The sequence below is a fragment of the Chionomys nivalis genome, chromosome 14, assembly GCF_950005125.1.
Source record: "Chionomys nivalis chromosome 14, mChiNiv1.1, whole genome shotgun sequence".
Taxonomy (NCBI): Eukaryota; Metazoa; Chordata; class Mammalia; order Rodentia; family Cricetidae; genus Chionomys; species Chionomys nivalis.
The window spans coordinates 39,934,082-39,949,640 of NC_080099.1; the positions used below are offsets into that span (position 1 = coordinate 39,934,082).

Here is a 15,559-nt window from a genome sequence, read left to right on the forward strand (position 1 = left end):
GACTCAGAGATTAACTGAGTGGATCAAGGTCACCCCAGGAATTAGTGGCAGAAAATGAACTAAAATTCACATCTCCTGTGTTCAGGCAGGCACTCTTTCCATCAGCTACCTGTTAAACAATGTCATTTTCTTGCTGTGACTTGTTCCACGGGCCTGGCTACATTTCTTCAGCTCCCTGAGTCTCAGATTGCTTATCTGTAAAATAACAATAATAGGAACTATGTTGAGTCATTAAGAAATAAATAACCTAAGATAAATGGGAATATTTGAACATGGAAAAGGATTTTCTTTTTAAGTTAGGGTTTTGTTTTGGTTTTAGGCTTTTTGTGTATTTTGTTGTTATTTTGGTTTTGGTTTTGGTTTTTGGTTGTTTTCTTTTGAAAAATGGAGTGATGTTCCAGATAGATTCTTTTTTAAAACAACTTAGTAGTTTATAAGTCTTGATCACTTTACCATGTAAAGTTGGTTGCTAATCAGCAAGTGAGAGGAGACGCTGAGGTTCAAATGTATAAGAAAGCCCCATCATTTTCTTGTGCTGTGTGTGTGTGTATCTGTATCTGTGTGTGTGTTTGTGTGTGTGTGTGTCTGCCTTTATGTGTCTGTGTCTGTGTGTGTCTTTTTGTGTGTGCAGTGTGTGTGTGTGTGTGTGTGTACTCATGCAAAGGTCAAAGGAAGATGTTGAGTCTGGTCTCTAGGCCCTCTAACTTACTCCTTTGAAACAGGGTCTTTTGCTGAGTCAGGAGCTCGCGATGTTTTTCACTAAGCTAGCAGCACCAAGCCAGAGCAATCCTCCTGTCTCTACCACCAACCCCAACACTGGGGTTCCAAGGCGTGCATAGTAATATCTGGCTTTTTGACATGGGTGCTGGAGTCTGAGCTCAGGTTCTCGTGCTTACGTACTAATATCATGACCCACTGCGGCCTCCCCACAGCCTCCCTGTGCTTTCACCGTTGTCAAAGTCCCCGTGGATGTTCTTACAAATCATCTCATCCCTTCAGTTGGCAAATGTTGTTATTCATCAAGCATAGCACTGAGAAATACAGATGCAACCACTCTGTTCCTTGTTCTCGAGTTTGAAATCTAGTAGACAAACTAATTAGATCCATGATCAAGGTTTACAAAAGGAATACATAAACTTCAAACACGATGCGTTCTTTCTTTATGACTGTACTGGGCAGCCTGTCTCAGTCTTAGTTAAGCCTAGACTGGGGAAACTATATTTAAGACATGACTTGGAAGAAGAAAAGACATGATAGATGGAAGATGGAGCATGATTAAGCTATAAAGTAGGAAAGGATCCCTCACTTTGGAGACAAAGAGGAAGCCTTAGCAGGTTTGGACCGTGGTAGCAGATGAGACTAAGGGAGAAGCAGTGCTAGGCCATGGCAGAGCAGTCTAAGAACTAGGAGAAGTCTTCGTGAGTTTATGCAGTGTGTTACTGGTGGTGGATGCCAAAGGGTTTGTACAACTCTTGTTTTCCCTTTGGGATTCCCTATAACCTTCCAGGATTCTACATGGGCTCTTAGCAGAAAATGCCTAACTCTATTGCCATGGGAAAAGATGTAAGTATAGTGATGTATTTGGATCACTAGCAAAAGAAGTTGACTACATCCCTTTGAAGAAATGAAATTCAAGTATACCATAGGGAGTCCAGCAAGCAGGGTTTATGTTCATTAAGCTGATTGCTAATATTCCTGTAGCATTTTCTTGGGGAACCCTGTTGATTTTTGTCCTTCCATTTTTTGATAGCTTATTGTGAGTTCATTTAGTCATTTAACCTATTATTTGTGAAATTACTATTCTTGTAGATATGATCTGGTAGGAAAAAAAATGAATTCCATAAATATGCAAATAGGGTAGAGGTTTTGAAGAAAAACATTTGGGAAAAAGTAGTTGGAGATGGACAGGCTTCACAAGGAGTTTCCTAGAGGAGGTACATCTGGTGTGAACCTTAAAGATGCAGACACGGACGGGCAGATACAGGGAGTGCCAGCAAGAGGGGCACAGATGGAAACGAAGAATGAGAAAAGTGAGGTCAAAACCACAGGAAGCATGAGATGAGTGGACTACAGAGCCTGGCTGAAGTTTATCCCATAAGAGAGGGTCATGAGAGAGTCAGTGCATGAGACGGTATGGGAAAAACAAAAACAAAACAAAAGCTAAAGCGAGCTGGTGGGCTTCCACAAGGAAAACGTTATTATGGATGTTCTCCAATTTGAAAGCAGCTGGGACTGAATGATGAGGGAAAAGCTTGTAGAGGAGGAGAAGGTGCCCAAAGCATCAAGCCTATGGCATCCATCAGGTAGTTAATCCTGATGCCAGAATGCCTGGGCTCGGGGCTCACAAGGCACTGGTATCATCTAGGACATTTATTAAAAGTGTTTGAGCCCTGCACAAGGCTCACCGGAAGATATCCTGAGAAGCCCAACTTTGACAAGTTTCCCAGATGACTCTAATGCATTCAGAACTGGGCAACTACACTTTGTTCCAGGCCTCACAGAACCATCAGGATGTTACTGATGGAGCAGAAGAAACATTGCAATGTGTTCTGGTCCCCACGATTAGGAGCTGGTCACTTCAGATGGCTTTACAGAAACAAATGTCAACTTAACAGATCCTTGAGAAGTGGTTTCAAAATAAATTATTTTTATACAAGGGGTAGCAGATATATTTGCTCGTAGGTCAAATAAATGAAACTGAGCTTAGCAGAATATATGCTGGACCTCTCAAGGGAGGAAGTGAACTTGGGGACAGAGAACTTTTCATTCTACAGTTTTCATATGTTTTTAATGATGAGAGGCTTTATGTCAGAACAAAACAAAACTTTCCACCTTATACTCCAGCATCTAATATGAAAGGCTCTCACAGAAAAAAAAAGTATCTGAGATAATAGATGTGTTAAATAGCTTGATTTGATCATTTCACAGTATATACTGCAAACATAGACAATTGTTTGTCATCTATAAAATAAAAATAATGAATTTATCAACAACTCATTTTTCAAAGGACAAAGATTTGTAAAGGATTTACCATCCTTGTCCCAGGATGGCAAATACCTAGGCCTCATGTTCAGGTTGATTATCAAAAGAAAGAAGAAAAAAAAGAAAGAAATTGGCAGTGTTTATCTAAGGAAAGAGAGGAGATTTGTTTCAATACCTTTAATGTCATTTAGATTGAGTTTTAGGATGACTCACAGCTGGAAGGAGGAGCCAGAACAGCAAAATCTTGACAGTCTAGATGGATGGGCCAAATCCAATAACTTGAATTGCATGAGGATCAATGCCAATCCCTTCCCTGAGGTCTTACAAAGCCACCTGCATCTGCCTAGGGAGGGCGGACCCCCTAAGATCAGCACTCCTTAAAAGAGGCCCCCAGGGTCTCTGCTAGCTCCAGGAGTGAGTCAGAAGAACCAGGAGACTGCAAGGAGAGAGATTTATTCGGCAGCATTAGTGACCATCTATTGTCTTCTATCCAACCTCCTAAGAGCTTTTGAAAAAGTATGTTCAGGCCTCTCCAGATCAGAATGTATTCAAGACTGAGGGAAGAGAGGGGACATTAAACATGTAGATTTGGATGTCATTTCCCCATTGACTAGACCCTAATTTAGAGTTATATATGGTTCTTTGGCATTAAAAGGCATGCAATCTTACAATTTTAATTAATTCTAGAAATACTACTTAACGAAGAAATGGTGTATTTTTTTTTTTCTGGCTAGGAGAAATAATTTTTGGTCAATGTAGTTTTTCTGACTTTTCATCTGGCTCAAACTGATTTTAAAGTGTTTTTTTTTTTTAATTTGGGATGATGTTCTATGCTTCATTTTGTGTTGAGCCTTCTCACCTGCTGTAGTAAAGATCTTTTCTGTACTCTTCAGTGTTTTACTTTTTATTATGGAACATAAACTGCCTGATATTAGGAGATGTGCCGAAAGTTACTACACTTCCTGCTATCCATGTAGATCTTTTCTGAAAGATCCCATCATTAATAACAGAGGTGGTCACAGTGGTGGAGGTTTTGGCATGTTGATAGAAGGCACAACCAAAAGATGTCATCTAGCAGAGTTGACGGAGGGGTAAGTATTTGGAGGGAAATCATGAAGAAAAGACTTCAGCTTGTTTTACCAGTGTCGAAGGGCACAATGAAGTTGGATGAAAACTGCAAGGAATGACTAAGAGTTGTCTTTCCATCCTTGACAATGCCCTTAGCCTTAGGATGAGTTATTGTCTGTAGGATGCAGCGGAGGAGATCAACCCCTTTCATGGGATGAACTCCAGAGTATCAGCAGGACCAACAAACTCCAGAGGCCTTCAAACTCTAAGTCAGTAGTGAAAGGATTTGTTCAGCCAACACTTTGTTCTAAAACAAGTCGGGGTGGGGGAAAATGCCTTTAGCCAAAACATCCACTCCTCAATGAGCTAAAAAACACACCTGTATTTATCTTACCTGCCTGGGCTCCTGAAGGTATTTGTCACCCTTGGTAAATTCTCTAGCTCTGTGAATATTAATACTTTCCTATGCTTACCAAGCAGGTACTGTATGTTCAGGCATTATGCAATGTTTAAAAAATAGCTAGAAATTTGAGGATAACTCCTCTGTCATCAAGAATCTCACAGTGAGAATGGAAAAGATATATAGAATGGATATGAATGAAAGGAGAAAACATGAATGCCGGAGTCAATGCCGGGCGGTCTAACCAGAGCCAGGGGACTAACATTCTCAGAGCAGAGGTTTTTGACTTGCTAAGTGCAAGAGCTTCAACACTTGCCTAAATGCTGAAAGAAGAGAGTGGATCCTCTTGGAGGCACTAGGCCCCATGGCAGGCAATGAGGTCAAGTCAGGCTGCTGCACATCTGTCCAGCTGTTGTGGAGAAGATTCTCATTCCACAGGATAAATGGTATGCATGACTGCTGTGTCCCTGAGACTCCAAGAAGAGAAGCAGCAAAGAAACACAGCAGCATTTGAGGAAGCTAGCAAAATGGAAAACTTGGTTCAGAAAGTCGGGGCGGGAGGAATGACCAATGTGGAGTCTTAAAATCCCTTTTCCCTTTCCATCAGTGTTTTCTGATGGAAAAGTAAGTTAACCCCATTGGGTTGCTTACAATTGACAAAATACAGACTTCCTCTTCGACACTGTGCTAAATGCTCTACCTATGATATCCACTTCATTTCCATGATTCTCTGGGGCTCCTCTAAACAAAAAAACACTACAAGGGGACAAAGAGACAGTTTATTCTGAAGTCAAATGTGAGGGATCCAGGTTACCCCAAATACTATGTTCCAGTCTGTGAACAGCTTCATAAAGTTTTTAGGGCAACAGAATAAAAGGTGATCGTGAATTAAGGCTCTTTTCAAACACATTAGTAGAAATATCAGATAGGCAGGATGTAGCAGAGTTAGGAGCTCTCTGATGTGGGCCTCCAAAGCTCCCTGGATCCTTAAATGTTGGGTTCGTGGAAACTCAGCATCTGTTTGTACATTCCAAAAGAATTTTTCAGAGTCTTGCAGGGATGTTTTGTCAATTAAAGAGGTTGCCACTGGAGGGCTAAAAATAAGCCAAATCATTTGGTTCCAAAACCTCAACATTCCAACTCTACCATCATGGACATTCTAATTCATCAATCAGCCTCAGCGACTCTTTGACACAGGTACAGCTCTTCTCCTTTCTGGGAACTTCAGTTCACAACCCATTTTGTGGATGAAGAAAATGAGGCACAGAGAGGGGGTCTACCCTTAGCAACTGCAACTGTGTCCTGTTGCTAGCTGTCCTTCCCCCTCCTTGTCCTGCCTTCTCTTACATGTTATGGTGTTGGGTCTGACCTGAGTCCTAGCCCCATCCAATAGTGCCGTAACTGTGCCAGAAAGCCTCTGTCTTACCCTCTCCATTTCTATCCCCATCCATTCTTGGGTTCTGCCCTTATGGTGCCTGTCAGCCCTCCCTTGCTCCCCACCACCTTCCTTTCCTGCTGCTCAGGGAAGTCCCAGGTCTTGTGATTATTCAGCAACTTGGGAGTTAAAAGCAATCGGGCAGCAAGTTTTCTAATGATTAAAATAGCAGCAGAGCAGAGCCATGGGAAATGTGAAGTTTTTGTTCTGAATGGGGAGATAGACTTTTTTAAATGACATGCTTTATTGATCCTAAGAAGTTTTACAAACCATCTCCCCATATACCTGTTTGAGCTCACCGAGCACTTGAGGCAGGTGCCATTGCTCTGAGTATTTATCCCACCCACCAACCCCCAAAACAAAGCTTATCTTTAAATATTCATTTTTATTCAGCAATAAGCACCTTGTTTAGGGGTAGTATACTTACTAATTGCTACATGCACATTACATACATACATTCAAAACTGTATACCTGTATTAGTCAGGGTTTGCTAGAGGAACAGAGCATATAGAATGAAACCACAGCCGGGCAGTGGTGGCGCACGCCTTTAATCCCAGCACTCGGGAGGCAGAGGCAGGAGGATCTCTGTGAGTTCAAGGTCAGCCTGGTCTACAAGAGCTAGTTCCAGGACAGGAACCAAAAGCTATGGAGAAACCCTGTCTCGAAAATAAAAATAAAATAAAATAAAAATAAATCTAGAATGAAACCATAGAGAGAGAAAAAAAATTTATTAGAGTAGCTTACAGGCTGTGCCCCAGCTAGTATAACAATTGCTATTTACCAACAGAAGGGCCAAGAATCCAGTAGTTGTTCAGTCCATGAGGCTGGATGTCTCGGCTGGTCTTTTGTATACACTGGAATCCCAAAGATGTAGTCTCAAAGGCCAGTGAAGGAATGGACTTGCTAGTGAGAGCAAGAGCAAGCAGACAAAGAAAGAGAAAGTTTCCTTCTGTTATGTTCTTTATATGGGTTGCTAGCACAAGGTATGACCCAGATTAAAAGTGGATCTCCCCACCTAGAAGATCTAGATTAAATGTATATTTTCCCACCTCAAAAGATCCAGATTAAGGAACTGGGCGCACACCTTTAATCCCAGGAGGCAGAAGCAGGTGGATCTTTGTGAGTTCGAGGCCAACCTGGTCTGCCAGAGCTAGTTCCAAGACAGGCTCCAAAGCTACAGAGAAACCCTGTCTTGAAAAACAAAACAAAACAAACAAACAAACAAAAGATCCAGATTAAAAATGGGTCTTCCCATTTCAAATGATTTACTTAAGAACATATTCTCTCATAGGTATACCCAGCTGCTGTATCCGATGTAGTCAAGTTGACAACTAAGAATAGCTTCTCAACTTAGATACATAATCATGTCTCCTATGCCATTCTTAATTTTCAAGTGAAAACAATAACTAGATCGTAACTACATCTAACCTAATATAACTATCCCACATATAAATGCAAGTGCATTATATATTTTAGTGGTTCATTATGATACCTAACATGATATAACTATCCTTTGTACACTGGTACCATGAGTGATGTATTTCTGTGACAGGCCTGACCATGCTGCTTTTTGGTGGAATGTGGACTTTGAGACTTTGTACTAGAAAAGTGGCTGAACACTTTAAGGAGGGCTTAGTGGGTCATCCTAGTGGGAACACAGAAGACAAAAGTGCTGAGAGCGAGGTAATTACAACAGCACAGCTCACGGTTCAAACGGTTTCAAAGAAGAATATTAATAAGTGGCCTAGAGACAATTCTTGGATGTGGCTGCTTTATGCCCTTGTCCAAAAAATCCGCCTGAGCCTAAATTGAAGAGTTTGGATTAACGGCATTGGTAGAGATTTCAGGACAGCCTAGTATTGACTGTGTCATATAGTTTTTAGTAATTACTTCTGTGCAGGTCTATAGTGAAAAGGAGCAAGCTGGACAACAACAAAAAAATACAAAATGTACAGTATGAGGAGAGAAGGAGCACCAGGAAGTGTAATGGAGCTAAGTCTAATGTTCAAGGGGGTTGGGAAGTTTAATGAAAGGTCTGAGTAAATGGAATAAAGGGAGTAGGGACCTCAGGGAAAGATCCCACCCAGCTAAGCTTCCAACTTGTGAAAAGGAATTAAAGGGCGTGTAAATAGTGGAGGAAATCATGAGTAACAGAAACCTGGTGCAGATGTAGTTGAAAGAGGGGCCAACTTCTAGCCCCATCAAGCAGCAGAACTTGACAGATTTGGCTATGTGCTTCTGAATTTAGGGTCAAGGATCCCCACAGCTAAGGGAAGCCACTGAAACCAGGGACACATTAGGGGTGTCCATGCATGGGGGTTCAGAGAGGCCATTGTGTAAAGCTGTGAAAGTGAAACTTGGGTTATGTTGGAGACCCCAAGATGTTGAAGATGCCTGTCATGGGATACGTAGCAAGGAAAGCTACAGACTGGGTTGGAACCAGCCCAAGGAAAAGAAATGTGTTACAGTCAGCAAAGCTGGAAGGAGTTGGAGTTCTGAAGAGTGTGAGGATACAAAATGTGGAATTTGCCAAGCTAGTTTTCATTCTTGCTTGGGTCCAATATTTCCCCAGTATTCTCCCTTTCTGCCTTTTTGGAATGACAGTGTATATTCTGTACTCTTATATGTTGGAAATATGTGATCTTTATTTATTTTGATTACAGGTAGTTACAGTTAAGAGAGTACCATGAATCTCAGAAGAGACTTTGGACTTTTTTGATACTCTAGCAAATGAGACCCACCCTCATCCACACATATATGGTTTCATATATTTTCAGACTTTTCATATAAATTAATTTGGGTTTTATTCTCCTCCATCAGGTCAGAAGGTCAGGTTTTACTTATTTCTGTTTTGACCTCAGGGTATTAAGGCACACAAAGGCAAGGAGAATATCCGGACATAACAATTATTTAATAACCAAATCCATGCTTACCCTAAATCTCCTAGACCTCAGGTCCCTACAACATGCCAGTGTGACCACTCATCAAGGCTCTTGGCTTGTTGGGTTGAAGTGGACGACTAGTCTTGATGGCAACTCCACCGGGGCCTTAGACTCACTTAGTGAATATTCACAGACCAGCATCTGAACATCAGGGGTTGTGTCAGGCTCCAGTGGGGCAGAGACGGGAATACTTTTGTTGCTTCATGTGCTTTGAGCTTATAGGGCATTGGGAAAACCAGTTTGTCAAGCAGGAAACTTTTTCAAAAGCTTGGTGGGCATTAAGATAGCAAATGTTGAGGTCACAGAAACCATGTGTACAAGTCTAAGGAATGAGAAGGGGTGGACTGATGGGGCGAGGGTGGGGGGAGGGAGTAGAGCATTCCAAATGCAGAGGATGCTTTGAACAGAGTACTGAGTGGGAGAGAAACACCATGAACCAATTTAGATGGAGGATCTGTGGAGACTTGCAGTCAGTGCCTAAGACCGTGCCTCTGTGAAGCAGTTAAGTCACACTTTGGCTTGACCTTTCACAAACTGTGGATCTAACCAAGTTGTTTGATGATTTGTGAATTTACAATTTCCCCCGTCTATAAAGGGGGATGTTATTAGCAACAGCAGCCCTTTTCTTCCACCAAAGATAATTACCTGGTTTACAAATAAAGAACACAAAGCACTCAAACTTGTTCTTGTACATTGACCATACCCATAAGATCTTAAGCCTGAAAGTGTGGCCACCAGCCACCATTTCTGAGTCTTTCTTCCTTCTTTCTCCTCACACAATGTTGGCTAGCAAGTCCTCCTATACCTCCAAGGCACCTTAATGTCTTCATTCATTTCTGCTCACAGTACTGTGGTGTGAGCCTGAACCTCACCAGTGGGCTTCTATGTAGACTACAAAGAGATCCCCTCCTGCATCCCTCAGCTCTGCCATCTAGCATATAATCTATCCTTCACTCTTTTGTACTAGTGATCTTTGGAAAACAGAGTATATGTCAACTGGCTGCTTCAAACCCTTCAGGAGCTTCTCATTACTCCTCTTAGCAAACCTAATCTTCCCAAGTCTGGCCTGGAGGACCCTGTCTCCATGTCTTGGCTTCATCCTGCTTCCTTCAGTTCTAAAGTTCTGGTTACACTGGCCATCTGCCATAGGCCACTTCCTCAGAGGGGGGATTCCTGATCATTGTCCCCAGCATTTCCCCCATATCACCTGTATCTTTCCTTAGCAACCATTATTACAAGTGGTATTTATTTGGGTCCTACCACTTTGAAGACTGAGCTTTCTCACTAAATTGGCTGTTCTCTGAGATCTAGAACTGCTCTGTTAGGAACACAAGGAAGTGTTAAAACAGTAAAGAAATGAAAGCTGGCCTTCAGGGGGGAAAAAGATAGCTGTTGTGTCTGTGTCCTTCAACCCCTGATAGACAGGTGAGTCTGTCTGCAAATAGTGGCCAAGATTGTCCCTGTTCTTTGTCACAGTTTTCCAAGCAGAAGGTCATTCTCTGTCAGTGGGTTCTCTACTGTTTTCAAAGCCTTGATTTTGGACTCATATAAAAAGCAATTTCTAGCCGGGCGGTGGTGGCGCACGCCTTTAATCCCAGCACTCGGGAGGCAGAGGCAGGCGGATCTCTGTGAGTTCGAGACCAGCCTGGTCTACAAGAGCTAGTTCCAGGACAGGCTCCAAAACCACAGAGAAACCCTGTCTTGAAAAAAAAAAAAAAAAAAAAAAACAACAACAACAAAAAGCAATTTCTGAGTAAGTGCTTGGTGTGCATGTGGTGTGTGTGTGTGTGTGTGTGTGTGTATGTGTGTGTGTGTGTGATTTTGAACCCATATAATATGCAGTTTCTGAGCAAGTGCTTGGTGTGCATGTGGGGTGTGTGTGTGTGTGTGTGTGTGTGTGTGTGTGTGAGAGAGAGAGAGAGAGAGAGAGAGAGAGAGAGAGAGAGAGAGATTTTGAACCCATATAATAAGCAGTTTCTGAGCAAATGTTTGGTGTGCATGTGGGGTGTGTGTGTGTGTGTGTGTGTGTGATTTTGAACTCTTATAATAAGTTTCTGAGCAAGTGCTTGGTGTGCATGTGTGTGGTGTGTGTGCGTGTTTCTTAGAGATTCCAAACTTGAGGACATTTATCATGGAAGAAGTGGGTATTTATACACACTCTATTGTTAGCAGTGGGCATTTCTGCATCAAGGATTTTGCATTTACAAGGTAACAGTAAAAATGGTATTAGAAGTCTGCAGATGGCCTGTCCAGTGGAGATAAATGTGGACAGCAAGCTCCAACATGGAAGTGGGATTGACTTGAAGTGTTACTGAGTAATTGAAAGTCCCACAGCAGCTGTCCCTGGAGATGCCTTGGCCAGCCAGTTCTATTTTATTTCAGAGAAGAAATAAAACTCTGTTTGATCGGGCTCTGTCCCCTGGCGTGAAGAGCTGTTGTTGCTGGGAATCATAGAAACCAAGGTTGGCAAAGCAGGCATAGCAGGCTTCTCCTGGGTAGAAATGGTCTTTTAACCTGAGACCAGGGTCAAGTTTGAGAATTCCCCATCTCCCTGGGTATTCAGAATCACTCAGTCCTTCCTCCTTATATACCCTCTTACCTGTCAGTGGAGAGGGACTGGGGTCACTTTTCTAAGTGTGTGCTTTTGAGAACAGAACTTTCCATACCAAGAAAATAGCAAAATACGGGACAAGGCTAATGATGGCATGGTGATTTTTCAGGAATGTTCTTCTCTGAAAGAATTTGTTCCATGAAAGGAACAGTCATGATCTGTGATAGCCATCATGTGAACTACTAAGCACATGTGACCACCGAGCTTTTCAAGTGTTGCTGGTATGAGTAGCTTACATTTTCATTAAGCCTCAAGTTAAATAGACGTATGTGACTATTGACCACCCCACTGGACAGCACAAATAGGAAATGTCATACGATAGGGGAGACAATATCAAAAATGCAAGAGGGCACAAAGATTGTATGGAGATCCCTAGGAGAAGGTACCGTGGGAGTTTTAAACAAGTGGCTGGGAAGGGCATGTCCCCAGTGATCAAGTACATAAATTCTAGTAGAAGGCAAATCTTGGTTTGAGTCCCAGCTCTGATATGTTCTGGCTTGGAATTAGACCAAGTTACTTCTTCAAGACTGATAAGTCTTGTCTGTAAAGTGAAACTAGCAATGCTCCTACTCTCCTGGAGGTGCTTCATTCTATGACCCGCTCAGGTCAGGTCTTTGCGCATCACCTCTTAATATGAAACATGCACATCTTGTGGATTTAAACCCTCTTCTGGGTAGCAATGGTGGCCAACTTTGTGATCAGAAAGGAGGAAGAATGAAAAGAAACTTTCCCTTCCCCAAGGAAGACTAGCCTCACTTGACTATGCAAAATCATACCCGAACACAGCAGAACATGAAAATGGCTCCTTAGTCAGGAATCCATGGCAATTCAGGGCAGGCGCCCAAAGTAGGTAGGTAATCTATGAATATGAAATGCTCTGAACTACTGGATAGAATTACAGAACAAAAATGCTAGGAGGAGACTTGAAGACAAGCAGCTCTTAAGCTTTAATCTTTGGATGGATCACATACAGCTCCTGTTATAACGTGAGTTCTGACTCGGGACCGGGTGGAGAATGAGAGGCTGCAGTTCTGCAGGCTCCCGGGCATTTCAGATGCTGCGGTGCAGGATCCACTCTTGGGTTAACAAATCGTGAGCATCCAGAACAATGCTGCAGGGGACGTGGAGACAGTGGAGGGTACACAGATCTCTCCTTCTGCAACTCACTCCTGCACCTCCCAGATACTCACATTCTCCTAGTTAACATGACTCTCTGCAGACTGCAGGCTACCCGTCTGCTCCAGTGCTTTCTCTGGGTGTCAGCTGAGGAGGAGAAAGGTTAGAGATGACTCTACTGGCCCACATGAAAAACTGCCCAGTAAGCTAAATACATTGAGTCTTATTCCAGGGCTCTTTCCAGTCAGCCTGTGTCACTCTTCTACATTTTGGGAAGGCTCCAGGTTGTGTGTGACAGTGGCTAGCAGCACCCATCACTATTGGAACCTAAAGGCCAGTCTACATTAGAGTACTATTCACATGTGACTTTCGTAGACTTGTAGTTTTGCCTGGGTTACTCTACTAAGTATGGGTTCCTTCCTGTGGCTTCAAATCCAATCAAACAGGGGTTGGTTACACTCATGGTGTTCATGCCACTGGTGAATGAGTGGGCATATCTTGTCTGGCAAGGTTAGGGTTTTAGTTGTTAAAGTTCCTAGTAGAACTCGTGGTGCCTTACCTCCACAAGCAGCCTGCATAGCACTTTCTTCAGCAGGGAGGAACTTTTCAGCTCAGTTCCAGCTTTCTTTCTCTGTATCTTACAGCCAAGAGATGGGGTATCTTTAGCAATACGGTCCTATCTAGTTCTGGTTGTCAGCCAAGTGGAATGGCAAAAGCCTGTGTTGTTTGGGGAAGGTCTTACTGGGTCCTTCCTAAACAAGTAATAAGGGTCCCATACTTGGTATTGAAGCTTTCTTTTAACCCACAACTTCTAAGAGAATCATTATCCAGCCATGAATGGTATTTCTCTTCTAGTTTTTATTTATTTTATTTTATGTATATGAGTTTTTTGATTAGATACGTATACATTGTGTGTGTGTGTGTGTGTGTGTGTGTGTGTGTGTGTGTATATGTTTGCGTGGAGTTTGAGGAGATCAGAAGAGGGCATCAGATTTCCCTGAAACTGGAGTTACAGATAGTTATATAGTTATGAACACCATGTGGGTTCTGGGAATTGAACCTGGATCCATGCAGCTTTGCGGTGGTGGCGCATGCCTTTAATCCCAGCACTTGGGAGGCAGAGGCAGACAGATCTCTGTGAGTTCGAGGCCAACCTGGTCTACAAGAGCTAGTTCCAGAACAGGCACCAAAGATACAGTAAAACCTTGTCTCAAAAAAAAATGAATAACACATGCTCCAGCCCCTCTCTTTTTGAACTTTTTTTTTTTTTTGCATTTGGTTATAAGACATTAGGTTTCCATATGGCTTTACAGCTGAAGTAGCAATAGGTGCTTAGTGCATCCATCTTAGCTGTTTCCTGGAAGCACACATTTTATTTCTAGGGACATCAAAATTAATAGCAGCTCCATGTGGAAAGACAAAAATAAAACAACAAATGTCCATGGGAAAAATATATTTCCTTGGTCATTGTGAGCTGCATAGTTTATTTAAAAAACAACTTGGTGAGGGATACTGAAGCTGAAGTCTCTTTGATGCTATCTAAATAACCCCTCAGATAAATGGGGAATGAACACTTCTGTTTCCAAAGACAGTGATTTTTTTTGTTGTGATAGTGAGAGGATAGCAAGTTAGACTGTGTGGGGTTATTTCCCAGCTTGAGAACAAAACGGCATTTGAGTTAAACAACCCCAGCTGTCTTATTGACTCTCCAATTCCAAAAGCAGAGAGTGATGTTCCCAGAGTCAGTAAGCCAGGATTGCTAGCTAAATTAAAGAATGCATATACGGCTCTGGAAGGGTGTGGCTGACTTCATACTCAAATGGCCCAGAGCCCCTGGGTGATTCTGTAGTCCTCAACTTTCCATGTAATAAGAGCTGTGCATACTTCTGAGCCCAGTTTGACCTACATTCTATTGATCTAAGCATCTGGCTAAGCACTCTCTGCAACGAAATCCTTCTCCCTGCAACAACGCTAATCTCTTCCCACCACATAAGACCTGACCCTACAGCACTTGAGCAAGTAGCATTGCTGTTATTGGCGCTGCCACCTCGGAACCCAACAGCCTTATCGCAGCAAAATGTTAGATGCGAAGACCACTCCCAACTAGGCTGTTCTGCTCATTCCCAGACTCCCCCCTTGTGGAGTGGAAACTGCTGGACATTCTACTTCTCTGCCTGTTAGCTTTGTGTGATAGGCCACTGGCAAAGTTTAACAATTACTCTGTCTGACAGGCTTTGTCCCAGGCTTAAGGGTTTAGTGGCCAGCATATCAGTCATGTTAGAATGCCCACAGTCTTTGCCCTGTGTTCCATTTAAGCTTTCTAAGGGACACACAGCTTCTGAGCAACGTCTGATTTCTGTCTTCCTAAACAACCTCAGATGATACACTCATTCATTTGGCAACTATTGGGTCTCAAGTCACAGCCCTGGCTGGCTCTCAGGATGTTTACGGTGTAACTGAGAAGACAGTCAATGAGCCAGGGCAGGCATGGAGGACACAGGGCAAGGAAACAGTGAACTTGATCATGAGCGCTAGTAGTGATGCCTGGAGCGAGTCATTGCTAGTCTCTAGGTCTTGGTTCCTCTCTTCAAAAATAGCATATAATGAGGATTAAATAAAATATCTTGAGCTATCTATAGCAATGTCTGGCATACATTAAATGTTCTGTAAGTGATGGCTATTTAACTCTGAATGATGATGATGATGATGATGATGATGATGATGACTTTGCTCCAGTTTGTAAATGGGAAAAGTGAGGTCCAGGAGATGTAATTTCTAAGTGACAAGTTGAAGCTCACTGTGCTTGCTCTGGACCACATTATCTCGCCTTATTACCCCAGTTTGGTTAGGTCAAACTGTCTTTGTGTTTTCAGGAACTACACATAACATAGGGTATTCCTAAATCGGACTCACTAAAACCACATGACTGAGCTAGAATATGGTCTTTCTCAAACATTCATTCCATTGTGGGTCTTTTTTTTTTCTTTCCAACATCCAGTACTTC

General features: G+C 42.5%; 1 protein-coding gene across 4 annotated transcripts in view; it reads left to right on the top strand.

Annotated features, from left to right (window-relative positions):
- The window catches only part of Ppp2r2b (protein phosphatase 2 regulatory subunit Bbeta), a 401,170-nt gene that overhangs the window by 197,737 nt on the left and 187,874 nt on the right, over positions 1–15,559 (top strand). The gene's annotated exons all lie outside the window — the stretch shown is intronic.